The sequence below is a fragment of the Sciurus carolinensis genome, chromosome 7 (genome assembly GCF_902686445.1).
Source record: "Sciurus carolinensis chromosome 7, mSciCar1.2, whole genome shotgun sequence".
NCBI lineage: Eukaryota > Metazoa > Chordata > Mammalia > Rodentia > Sciuridae > Sciurus > Sciurus carolinensis.
The window spans coordinates 106,391,009-106,405,037 of record NC_062219.1 but is presented as its reverse complement, the minus strand read 5'-3'; positions in this window follow the sequence as shown (position 1 = coordinate 106,405,037).

Below are 14,029 nucleotides of genomic sequence, written 5' to 3'. Positions count from 1 at the left end.
TGCCTTTGTGTAACAGTGCTATAATTTACTTTCATAACTTCAAAAGTTTTATTGAGATCACTCTCAAAATTTATCAAGGTTAAAAACCATGGATAAATTCATTAATAGAGCATTCTATCCATTGCAACATAAAAATGTTTCACATAATAAAATATTTACCTTCGAATAAGTAATCAGTTGGTTCTCACGACAGAATAAAATACCTGCTTTCTCTGTAGAAAGAAGGAATTTGGAAAGAGAAGTTACAGCAGAATATATATTATACCTTTTTGGGCAAATTCTGGTCATGTATGTGAATCTCAGTCAACAAAGTTCTGCAATGGTATTTTGCATACCAACAGTCTCCAATTTCATTGTCAGTCTGCTTTGACATTGGTTCCCACATTAGCTTTTAACACGACTAAGTAAAGTAGGATCCTCTCTTGAAACAGCCCTCCCCACTTCTGAAGCACACAGCAACTAGGGAGGCAAAGACAGGAGGATCTCAAGTTCAAAGCCAGGCTTACAACTTAGTGAGACCCTGTCTCAAAATAAAAATAAGTAAATAAAGAGGGCTGGGGTTGGGGCTCAGTACCCCTGGGTTAAATCCCTGGCAAACAAAACAAAACGAAAAAATTGGACACTGACTTTTTGGCTAAATATTTCCGAACTGATCACTCAAGACTGGTTAATTATGAGAAGATTGCCTAGACCTGCCTTGCAAATGAACCTCCTGGTTCAGCTTTGTATAACTTCTACTTCCTACCTACTACCCACCTGTAGCCTACTATTGGTTAGGAGTTCAGTCTTTGGGAACCATCAGGTCTCAAAGAGCCTCCCTGAGCTTCAGTTCTCTCCTATTAAAATGTAATTCGCACAGTATAGGTTTGTTTTGAAAACTGAAAGGCATAATACATGTGAAAAAATGAATATGATATTTACAAAATACAATGCATACAACCCTCAGTAAATGGCAATTATTGTTTATTATTATGCATTGCAAAACCTGGATTTTGCTGAACTCAAACTTTTTTCATAAAAACACGCTGTTTGAATTGCCAGTTTCAGAAGTGTTTGTGACCTGTTCTTCCTTTCCAGGGATTATTGGGGGGGGGGGGGGGAGCATTCTAATATAATTAGAGATTCTAGCGTTCAATGATTAATTTTGGCAACTTTGGAAAAACAGTCTAACATCAAAGTTGCTATACCCTGTATCCTGATAGCTCATCGAAAGGCACAGACATGAGCCTAAAGATTTTGTGTAGCTCAATCACCCAATATGCTATGTTAGGGTAATAATAATAATATTACTAATTTTATAGTTTACTAGACCAGGGGCCTGCATTCTCCTCTTTGCCACTTTCCACATACTTTCCATCCAACTTATAATCATCTTTTTGCATCAATAAAAGTAGCAGCACTGTTGGTGAAAGTGTTTTTAAGGAAATTTTTCCCTACCCATTAAGTTCGTGCTATATCCCTTTAAACCCACATTCATACATAGTTGAAAAGTTGGTTAGCATTTTTTTCCTTGCTACTTACTGATGGAAAAGCACCGTGCCCTTTCTTGTAGGTGTTTTAAGAACAGGATGACATGGTTCTCCTGGGGTGTTTATAGGAGCAGCATGGTGTATGGTTTCATAATTCTAGAACAGGGACGCATAACATTTGAAATAAAGATGTGAAGAATATAAAATATAGGATATAATCTCTGCCATCACTTTAAAGCTAATTAAATTGTTCAGTATTGTTCTCTGATACTTTAGTATGATCATGATCTCATCATTAGGACTGTAATCTCCTGAGGGGAGACTGTGTTTCAATGTCCATGTTATTTCCTTCAAACATTAATAAAAAAAAGTGTACTTCTTAAGGAAGTACTGATGTTTGGCTAACTTCCTTGAAAAATTGAGCATATTTTCAAGACTCTTGATTACTTATTTAGGACTCCTATTAGTCTCCCACACAGTGAGCAGTGCCCATATGCATTTGGGGCTCCCTCTCCCTCTCTCCCTCCCTCTCCCTCTCTCCCTCCCCCTCCCCCTCCCCCTCCCCCTCTCCCTCTCCCTCTCCCTTTCCCTCTCCCTCAAATCCTAGACGCCAACAGATGAAAGAAAATCCAGAAGCGAACCACCCAGTTCTAACTGTAATACTCAGTTTCTGTAGCTGTACATTCACAGCATTAATAAGAAACTAAAGTTCTTAATTTGATGTCAGGAAAGGCCAGATTTAGAAATGATTTCAAGATTCTGCTGTGACTCAGTGGGAGTTACGTAAATGGATGATTTATCTTTTAAGGTAGGTGAAGTGTTTCAAAAAGCTTGACCTGTATAGGAAAGCTTATCCCAAGTCCTCCGTGCATCAATGCGGGGCCACAAAACCGGACTACCAGTCAGCCCTGAATCTGGTGAAGCCCGGTCACCTCACCGCTCACTCTCTCCCCTCCTCACCCCACCTCCGCTCCCACTCCCGACCGGGGTCATTGGTTATCTCCTAGCCTGCTCTAAGATTTACCCTGGCTCCAAGGCACAGATCTTGGTGCTGTAGGTCTGGAGCCAGAAAGCGGCTGCTGGTCGCCCCTCCGTCGACGGCGATTGTAAACCCTCCCCAGTGTCGCCACGTGGGCGCCACGTCACCGCTTTGTGCCTTCAGCATTAACCGTCCCACACGTGGGCTTTCCCCACCGTCTCCCCATCTCCCTCCAGGACCCCACCGCCTCCCCATCCCCCTCCAGGACTGCACCCGAGAGAATTCTACACGTTTTCCCTTGTGAAAAAAGGACTTTTCTCATTACCCCATTTGCCGAGGAAATAAATGTCTATTATCATACCTGTGCAGTTCGAGGAGGAGAAGGAACATGTCAGGAGTCGGAATGCCCGGTAGTGTGGCTGAGAAAGGGGATGCTCTTTTTCAGATGACAGAATTAATGTGGTTCATTAATTGGAAATGTCCATAGATGCGTACCTTTGCAGGGCAATTCCAGTGTGGTGCCAACAGGGAGCTTATGTAAAGTTGCGAGCTTGCGGGTTTGCTCATGAATGCTTTATATTCGTGACCTTCTTCCATTCGCAGCAGTTTTATGCTCAGAAAATTCAAGAATACTTAACTACTTAACAGGATGAACTCTTTTAGAATAATACCCAGAACACCTGACCTGTGGTTGCAGGTATCCCAGGAATTGGTTGGTAAGTCTTTCTTGGCAGAAGACTTGTGAGTGACAGACACATTTTCTTCTGTGCTTCAATATTTCAAGATGAAAAAGAATAAATTAACTCATCAGGTAAAGGAAGGGTTTGATGAAAAGATGTCAAACCAAGGATTAACATCCATCACACTTAGTTCTCTGTACATGGTGGAAAAAGAGACTTGGCATTCTCATTTCTACCTTTGAGACTCAGTTAGGTACAACTGCAATTGTAACAGGCTGCCATGTTTCTTGGTGCTTAGGACCATTTTCCTTTGATAGTGTAATAAAATAATTTCAAGTGGCTAATGCACTGACATCTTAGCTCTCCAGTACCGCTTGTTTTAGTTCATGTGCCCTTGACTAAAAAATAAATCTTTGAATTTTGACATCCTCCTAGACCTCTTACCTTTTGCAGTTGCATCCAATTAAAGTTCATTTCTGAAATTTTGCCTTTCTAAATGTTTTTCAAATTTATCCCTTGGTCCCTCTTTACAGCTACTTTTATGTTTTTACCATGACTTTCCTGGATTATTAACATTTTAAATACTTATTTTCGTGAAATCTCTACCTATCTTTACATAAATAGAATTATTTAGTACATTTGTTCTTTTTTTTCTACTGCAAAACAATTCTTTCTTTCTTTCTTTCTTTCTTTCTTTCTTTCTTTCTTTCTTTCTTTCTTTCTTTTTTCTTTTTCTTCTTGGTACTGGTGGTTGAACTCAGGGGCATTCCACCACTGAGCAACATCCCAGCCCCCCTGAGTTCCTTAGCGCCTCACTTTTGCTGAGGCTGTATTTGAACTGTTGATCCTCCTACCTCAACCTCCTGAGTCACTAGGACTACAGGCGTGGGCCATCACAATCAGCAACAATTCTTTTCTTTTTCTTTTTTTTTATTAATTTTTTTTTATTTTTACAGACTGCATTTTGATTCATTGTACACAAATAGGGTACATCTTTTCTTTTCTATGGTTGTGCACAATGTAGATTCACACCATACGTATGTAGTCATATGTATACATAGGGTAATACTGTTTCATTCTAACAATTCTTTTCTTTCTTTATTAATTTTTTATTTGATCTAATTAGTTCTACATGACAATAGAATGCATTTATACATTTTGATAGATCATACATAAATGGAGTGTAATTTCTCATTTTTCTGATTGTACATACTGTAGGATCACATCGCTCATGCAGTCATACATATACATGAGGTAATAATGTCTGTTTGACTCTACTATTCTTCCTGTCCCCTTACCCCTTCCCCTCCCTTCACTCTCCTCTACCTAATACAAAGCAACTCTATTCTTCCCTAGCCCCTCCCCCCTTATGGTGAATTAACAATTCTTTCTTAATTGTGAACATTTTGCTTCCATTTTTGGAGACATCATTGCTATAATTATTACTTGTTCCTATCTTCACATAGCTACCTGATAGCAATGTGCAGGGTAGTTTCTGAGAAATTGGCAGCAGGAAGAATAAGTGTGTGGTGACAATTTCCCATATTAATTTTATAGCAGGAGAAATAGGAAAAAAGGGTGGGATGTTCAGAGATAATAAAAAGTGCTTATGATGGATTTCATAGGAAAGGTAAATCCAGGAGAGAAGAAGCCCGTATGTTTGGATCTTATGTTGGAGAGTACAGGGAAATCATCTCCATTTTTGAGAGGAAAAGTACAGGTCCTGCTAGGTACTCATGTCAAATTACAAGTCACAGTGTGCTGAAGAAAGCATTGTTGAACGTGCTTCGGGGATGGGAGGACTTCCTTCTTATCTGTGCTTTCACTGATGAACTGTGTGGCCCAAGGGAAATAAATTTCCAACTCCAGTGGCATTCAGTGTCTTTGAATTTACAATGAAAGGTTTGCATTAGATCATCACTGAGAACTGATGTTACTTCATCTTCAAAAATGGTTATTTTGTGTATGTGGTGTCTGCATTGGACAGAAAAATTTTGTGCAAGTTTATCCTGTTCTAACTAGAGATTCAGTCTCTCAAAACTATGAGAAAGTTCTTACTTCATTGCAGAGTGTCACATTATATTACTCTCTCACAGAGTGACCCAGATAGCAATCAACCTCATAACATTCCATGTCTAATAACAAAGTATATAAAGACTAAAAGTGATCCATTTTTAATTGTGTAAGGCATTTTACCATTTTGACTGAAGAAGTATTATTAAAAAAAAGTAGGGAAAAAAAATCTCAGACTGAAAGATGTTGCAATGACATTTTCACATTTAAGGTAATATAAAGGAGAAATTAAATAATGTGATTTGATTTTAACAAAGATAGGGTGGACCAGAAGGCTAAGATTGATATAGCCAAACCAAAGACTAAGAAATGTAGAAAACAGAGAAAAAATGTATTTAGGAAATAAACACAAACTAAAGATTAAAAAGGAGCATCCACAAACAGGGAATGTGTACAAGAGAGTACAGATATATCACAACAAAAGGAAAAAGTCAGTTAGGAAGTTAACCACTAAGATACATCTCCAGCCCTTTTTTATTTTTTATTTTGAGACAGGATCTCACTAAGTTTCTGAGGCTGGTGTGGAACTTGTATCCTCCTGCATCAGGCTCCCCAAGTTGCTGAGATTACAGGTGTATGCCACCATGCCTGGTAAGAAGTTAAAAGAAGAAAACAAACAGGATGTTGAGGACAAAACTTTGAATCAAAACCAAGATAAAATTGTCTGTTCATGCTGTCTGTATTACAGATTTTTTCCTCAACATATTTTCATCAAAGCAAACAAAAACTCTGTCCTAACTCAGATCATGCAGCAAATCACATTAATGTTGATAATTTACCTTATTAGAGTACAAAGTCTCAGATGATTCTGATATTGCATTACGTATGAGTTTGCTAGCTTTTATGCAAAGACAAACTTTGAGTTCTGAAACAACCCAGTCCCAGTCCAGTTTTTGTGGGACTGAAGAAAAGGAGGCAGGCATTTAGTACTGCACAGAGTGCGGTTGACTGGGGAGTTACTGAGAGAACTCAGGTCCCGGATGGCAGCAAGATTAGGCAGATCCCTATCATTTGGGTGCAGGTTTATGTAGTAGGACAAAAGTGGCTTTGCTTGAGCTGGAGCATACCTGGTTTATCTTAAGCTAATATCATGGAGTCGGGCACTTCAGTGCCAGGGTCTTATCATAAAGTTCCACGTACTACTCCAATAATGTTTTTTATAGCATTCTGGGAAACCATTCAGGGAAAACTGACTGGGGTTATTATGGGTCCATCATCACAGTTACAGGAATCCCAGGAACCAATCCAAAAATTAACCTTTATTCCAAGAATAGTATCGAGTCAGAAAGATCAATGAGCCTTTCCTGTGTGCTGTGAGGTGTGTAACATCAGGAAAATGCACACAAGATTTTGGTTTGAAAATAGCATAGACTTAGGGAAAACCAAAAAAAAAAAAAAAAGCAAAAAGCATTAGCTAAGGATGAAAAGATAAGTGATTAGCAGGATTTTGTAAAGATAAATCTGCATCATCTAGCAAGACAACACTGGTGGCATCATCTCTGTTAGACAACATGGTGGCAGAAGCTGGGAGCTGGTGTACTACACATTTGGGCCAACAGGATGAAGTCCATAAATGGTTCTTAAAACTAACAGCCAAATGACATGCTAGACCAAGAAACTGACTGTCCTGTCCCAAGATATTTCCTATAAGCCAGGACTACAGATAGAATGTCCAACCGGATCAATGGGATGGAGTTAGGAGGCTCACCTGACACTGACTTGTGACCACCACCAGTCACAATATTTTAGGAACAGGCTACCCCCTTTGCTATACTCTGTCCTGATGAAGCACCTTTTTACGATGTACCCACTGAGCCAGGTCCACTACTACCTGGGATAGGAAAAGGGTCCTATGGTGGAGGAGGTGGGCAGTCTGTGCTATTGGCTCCTGCAACACACCATCCACCCACCCCTTCAGAGGTAGGCCAGATTATGCTGTGTTGGGTTGCCTTGGTTAGTGGCTCCACCTGTAGTAGGGCATTGTACACTTCTAAGACTGCTGTTCTAAAAGGATATATTCTAGTTTTAGCTCCCTCCCAAATCTGTGACCCAAAACTAGAGATACCTTTGTCTCTGCTGTTTTTTGCCGAAGAGCTCAACACATCTCATGTGGTGTGCTGATGACATTTAACTGCATTGGCATACATGGTACAGGGTGCATAGAGGCTGTACTTCAGCTATAAGAATTTTTTCCTTTTCAAATACTTTCTGTAGGGGAGTAGCACAATCCCATGTGTTTCCCTTCTAAACTGGCCTGTATTGTGTATGTAGGTGTTAAACTAGATGAGAAAGGAAAGTCCACTGATAATCATACAAATCATCATACAACTACACCCTTTATGCTTTTGTAAAGAGGACAGGAAAGGTTCGCTCTTTATCTCACTCTATTCCTGATAGCAAACAGATTTTACCCAATCAAAGCACCCCTAGTTCTAGGACCTTCATGGATTATCCAGTGCACTGAGTTTTGTTGAGGTGGACAGACCATCTGCTTTTTTTTTTTTTTTTTTTGGCATCCACTCTTTATATCACACACATTTTTTTTTTTTTAGTTTATCTTTATTATAAACAAATGGGATACATCTTGTTTCTCTGTTTGTACATGAAGTAGAGGCATACCATTTGTGTAATCATACATTTACATATGGTAATGGTGTTTGATTCTTCTGTTATTTTTTCTTCCCCCCATCCCTCTCACCCCTCTTTTCCTTCTATAAAGTCCCTCCTTCCTCCACTCTTGCCTCCCTCCCACCCCCCATTATGTGTCATCATCCGCTTATCAGCGAGATCATTTGTCCTTTGGTTTTTTTTTGAGATTGGCTTATCTCACTTTGCATGATATTCTCCAATTTCATCCATTTGCCTGCAAATGCCATAATTTTATTATTCTTTATGGCTGAGTAATATTCCATTGTATATATATACCACAGTTTCTTTATCCATTCATCAACTGAAGGGCATCTAGGTTGGTTCCACAATCTGGCTATTGTGAGTTGAGCAGCTATGAACATTGATGTGGCTGCATCACGATAGTATGCTGATTTTAAGTCCTTTGGGAGACCATCTGCTTCTGAATAGCAAGTACAAAATATATGAAAAAAGTATATGGCACTAAAAAGCTCAAAGCAACTGCTTTAATAAGAAAGGATGGTGTTCACTTTCAGAAGTTTACCAAGTTTTATTCAACTTAGAATTCTGTTTTAGTCAGTTTTTGCCTTACCAAAATACATTACAAGAGCAACTTAGAGTTGACAAAATTTATTTGGGGCCCACGGTTTAAGAGATCTCAGTCCACAAACTGCCAACTCCATTACTCTGGGCCCAAAGTGAGGCAGCACATCACGGGGGTAGGGTCCAGCGGAGGAAGCTGCTCCACTCATGACAGCAGGGAAGTAGAATGTTGGGGAAAGGGGCCACAGAGAAGATGCAACCTTCCAGTGCTCTTCCCCAGTGACCCACCTCCTTTAGCCACACCCCATCTGTCTACAGTTGAATTGTCTCTGAGTCGGTTCATTCAAACTAGAATGTACTGATTAGATTAGAGCTCTCACAGTCTAATCTGTTCACCCACCTCTGAATATTCCTGCATGAGCAGGAGCTTTGGGAAGACTCCTAATACCCAAAACATAACACCTACTATTATTGTATGGGTTTATTTTTTTCTCCCTTTATGTCCCATAGTGTTTGCTTTATAAATTTCAGGGCTCTGACATTCAGTGCATATATATTTACAATCTTTAAACCTTCTTGACTTGTCATTCCATTTATCAATATATAGTGAACTTTTTTGTCTCTTCTGACAAACTTGTTTTTTTGATATGCATATGGGTACTGCTGCTTATTTTCAAATTCCATTTGATGGGAGTGTAATTTTTAATCCTTTTCTTTTCAGTCATGTATGTCTTTGCCAATGAGGTTAGCTTCTTACCTGCAGTAGATATTTAGGTCTTGTTTTTTTAAATTCTATAAGTCAGTCTGCATCATTTAATTAGATAACTAAGGGCATTTATATTAAGGGTTATTATTTAAGGTATACACGGTATCTATTATTTTGTTACTTCTTTACTGACTGTTTCGAATGATCTATGTTGGATTTCTTTCCTCTTTATTCATCTCAGATGTTTATTGGTTTACTGATTCACTAATGTTTGATTTGTTCCTAATCCATTTCCTTATCTAGTCTTCTGGTGAGGTTTATTCTTTCCTTATGTCCCCTGTTTGTGTTTATCCTGCTTCCTCTTCAGGTATAGGATTCCTCTAAGTATTTTCTGTACTACTTTTGTTGTGAGCATGAGCCACTTATCTTGGATGGTCTTTATTTCTTTGTTAATTTTGAAAGATAGCTTGACTGGATATAGTAATCTAGGTTGTCAGATTCTTTCTTTCTGAGAGTGAAATATGTCATTCCATGTTCTCCTGGTCTTTAGATTTTTCTGCTCAGAGAGTTTCTGTTATTCTGATGGATTTCCCTTTCTGAGTGACTGGCTGTTTCTCTATTTCAGTCTCCTACAGTCTTTGTTATGCACATCTGTTAGTTTATGTCATGGAACAGTTCTTTTTCTGATAATTTCTGTTTGAATTTCCATGTGTATTCTGCAAGTTGGATGTCCATTTCTTTATCAAGTTTTGGTAATTTTTTTTGGTATTACTTCACTTAACAGATTTCCTATGCCTTTAGCCTATAGCTCAACTCCATGTCTATTCTTTTTTTTTTTTTTAACTTTTATTTATTTATTTATTTTTTATTGTAAACAAATGGGATACATGTTGTTTCTCTGTTTGTACATGGAGTCAAGGCATACCATTTACGTAATCATAAATTTACATAGGGTAATGTTGTTTGATTCATTCTGTTATTTTTTCCCTTCCCCCCCACCGTTCCCACCCCTCTTTTCCCTCTATACAGTCCTTCCTTCCTCCATTCTTGTCACCCTTCTTAACCCTAACCCTAAACCTAACCCTAACCCTAATGCTAACCCCTCCCACCCCCCATTATATGTCATCATCTGCTTATCAGCGAGATCATTCGTCCTTTAGTTTTTTGAGATTGACTTATCTCACTTAGCATGATATTTTCCAATTTCATCCATTTGCCTGCAAATACCATAATTTTATCATTCTTTATGGTGGAGTAAAATCCTACTGTGTATATATATATATATATATATATATATATATATATATATATACCACAGTTTCTTTATCCATTCATCAATTGAAGGACATCTAGATTGGTTCCACAATCTGGCTATGGTGAATTGAGCAGCAATGAACATTGATGTGGCTGTATCTCTGTAGTATGCTGATTTTAAGTCCTTTGGGTATAGGCCAAGGAGTGGGATAGCTGGGTCAAATGGTGTTTCCATTCCAAGCTTTCTGAGGAATCTCCATACTGCTTTCCAGAGTGGCTGCACTAATTTGCAACCCCACCAGCAATGTATGAGTATACCTTTTTCCCCACATCCTCGCCAACACCTATTGTTGCTTGTGTTCTTGATAATCACCATTCTAATTGGGATGAGATGGAATCTTAGGGTAGTTTTGATTTGCATTTCTCTTATTACTAGAGATGTTGAACATTTTTTTCATATATCTGTTCATTGCTTGTACATCTTCTTCTGTGAAGTGTCTGTTCATTTCCTTAGCCCATTTGTTGATTGGATTATTTGTATTCTTGGTGTAGAGTTTTTTGAGTTCTTTATAGATTCTGGAAATTAGCGCTGTTTCTGAAGTATGAGTGGCAAAGATATTCTCCCACTCTGTAGGCTCTCTTTTCACATTCTTGATAGTTTCCTTTGCTGAGAGAAAACTTTTTAGTTTGAATCTATCCCAGTTGTTGATTCTTGCTTTTATTTCTTGTGCTATGGGAGTCCTGTTAAGGAAATCTGATCCTAAGCCAACAAGTTGAAGATTTGGACCTACTTTTTATTCTATAAGATGCAGGATCTCTGGTCTGGTTCCGAGGTCCTTGATCCATTTTGAGTTGAGTTTTGTGTAGGGTGAGAGATAGGGGTTTAATTTCATTCTGTTGCATGTGGTTTTCCAGTTTTCCCCAGCACCATTTGTTGAAGAGGCTATCTTTTCTCCATTGCATATTTTTGGAACCTTTCTCTAGTATGAGAAAATTGTATTTATTTGGGTTTGTGTCCATGTCCTCTATTCTGTAACATTGATCTACCTGTCTATTTTGGTACCAATACCATGCCATTTTTGTTACTATTGCTCTGTAGTAGAGTTGAAGATCTGGTATTGCAATACCCCCTGCTTCGCTCATTCTGCTAAGGATTGCTTTAGCTATTCTAGGTTTTTTATTCTTCCAGATGAATTTCATAATTGCTTGCTCTATTTCTGTAAGGTACATCATTGGGATTTTAATTGGAATTGCATTGAATCTGTATAGCACTTTAGGTAGTATGGCCATTTTGACAATATTAATTCTGCCTATCCAAGAACATGGGAGATCTTTCCATCTTCTAAGGTTTTCTTGAATTTCTTTCTTTAGTGTTCTGTAGTTCTCATTGTAGAGGTCTTTCACCTCTTTTGTGAGATTGATGCCCAAGTATTTTATTTTTTTCGAGATGCTGTTGTGAATGGGTTAGTTTTCCTAATTTCTCTTTCTGAAGATTCATCACTTATGTATAAAAATGCCTTAGATTTATGTGCATTGATCTTATATCCTGCTACTTTACTGAATTCACTTATGAGTTCTAAAAGTTTTCTGGTGGAATTTCCAGGTTCCTCTAAATATATAATCATGTCATCAGCGAACAGGGATAGTTTGAGTTCTTCTTTTCCTATTCGTATCCCTTTAATTTTTTTGGTTTGTCTAATTGCTCTGATTAGAGTTTCAAGGACGATGTTGAATAGAAGTGGTGAAAGAAGGAATCCCTGCCTTATTCCAGTTTTTAGGGGGAATGCTTTCAGTTTTTCACCATTTAGAATGATATTGGCCATGGGCTTAGTGTAGATAGCCTTTACAATGTTAAGGAATGTTCCCACTATCCCTATTTTTTCTAGTGTTTTGAGCATGAAGGGATGCTGTATTTTATCAAATGCTTTTTCTGCATCTATTGAAATAATCATGTGATTCTTAACTTTAAGTCTGTTGATATGGTGAATGACATTTATTGATTTCCGAATGTTGAACCAACCTTGCATCCCTGGGATAAAACCCACTTGATCGTGGTGCTCTATCTTTTTAAAATATTTTTGTATGCGACTTGCTAAAATTTTGTTGAGAATTTTTGCATCGATGTTCATTAAGGATATTGGTCTGAAATTTACTTTCCTTGATGTGTCTCTGTCTGGTTTAGGTATCAGGGTGATATTGGCTTCATAGAACGAGTTTGGGAGGGTTCCCTCCTCTTCTATTTCATGGAATACTTTGAGGAGTATTGGAATGAGCTCTTCTTTAAAGGTTTTGTAGAACTCGGCTGAGAACCCATCTGGTCCCAGACTTTTTTTTGTTGTTAGGCTTTTGATGACCTCTTCTAGTTCATTGCTTGAAATTGATTTGTTTAAGTTGTGTATATCCTCCTCGCTCAGTTTAGGTAATTCATATGTCTCTAGAAATTTGTTGATGTCTTTGAGGTTTTCTGTTTTGTTGAAATATAGATTTTCGAAATAGCTTCTAATTATGTTTTGTATTTCACTCGTGTCTGTTGTGATATTTCCTTGTTCATTCCGAATTTTAGTAATTTGAGTTTTCTCCCTCTTTCTCTTTGTTAGTGTGGCTAAGGGTTTATCAATTTTATTTATTTTTTCAAAGAACCAACTATTTATTTTGTTAATTTTTCCGATTGTTTCTTTTGTTTCGATTTTGTTGATTTTGGCTCTGATTTTAACTATTTCCTGTCTTCTACTACTTTTGGTATTGGTCTGCTCTTCTTTTTCTAGGGCTTTGAGCTGTAGTGTTAAGTCGTTTATTTGTTGATTTCTACTTCTTTTGTTGAATGCGCCCCATGAAATAAATCTTCCTCTAAGTACTGCTTTCATAGTGTCCCAGAGATTTTGATATGATGTGTCTTTGTTCTCGTTTACTTCTAAGAATTTTTTAAATTCCCTCTTGATGTCTTCTGTTATCCATTCATCATATAATAGCGTATTATTTAATCTCCAGGTATTGGAGAAGTTTCTGTTTTTTATTCTGTCATTTATTTCTAATTTCAATCCATTATGATCTGATAGAGTACAAGGTAGTATCTCTATCTTCTTGTAGTTGCTAACAGTAGCTTTGTGGCATAAAATATGGTCTATTTTAGAGAAGGATCCATGTGCTGCTGAGAAAAAAGTGTATTCATTCTTTGTTGGATGGTATATTCTATATATGTCTGTTAAGTCTAAGTTGTTGATTGTGTTATTGAGATCTATGGCTTCTTTATTCGATTTTTGTTTGGAAGATCTATCCAGTGGTGAGAGAGGTGTGTTAAAATCGCCTAGTATTATTGTGTTGTGGTCTACTTGATTTCCGAAATTGAGAAGAATTTGTTTGACGTACATGGATGAGCCAATGTTTGGGGCATAGATATTTAAGATTGTTATGTCTTGCTGATTTATGCTTCCCTTAAGCAGTATGTAATGTCCTTCTTTATCCCTTCTGACTAGTTTTGGCTTGAAGTCCACATTATCTGAAAAGAGGATGGATACTCCAGCTTTTTTGCTGTGTCCATGTGCATGGTATGTTCTTTCCCATCCTTTCACCTTTAGTCTATGGGTATCTCTTTCTATGAGATGAGTCTCTTGCAGGCAGCATATTGTTGGATCTTTCTTTTTAATCCAATCTGCCAGTCTATGTCTTTTGATTGATGAGTTCAGGCCATTAACATTCA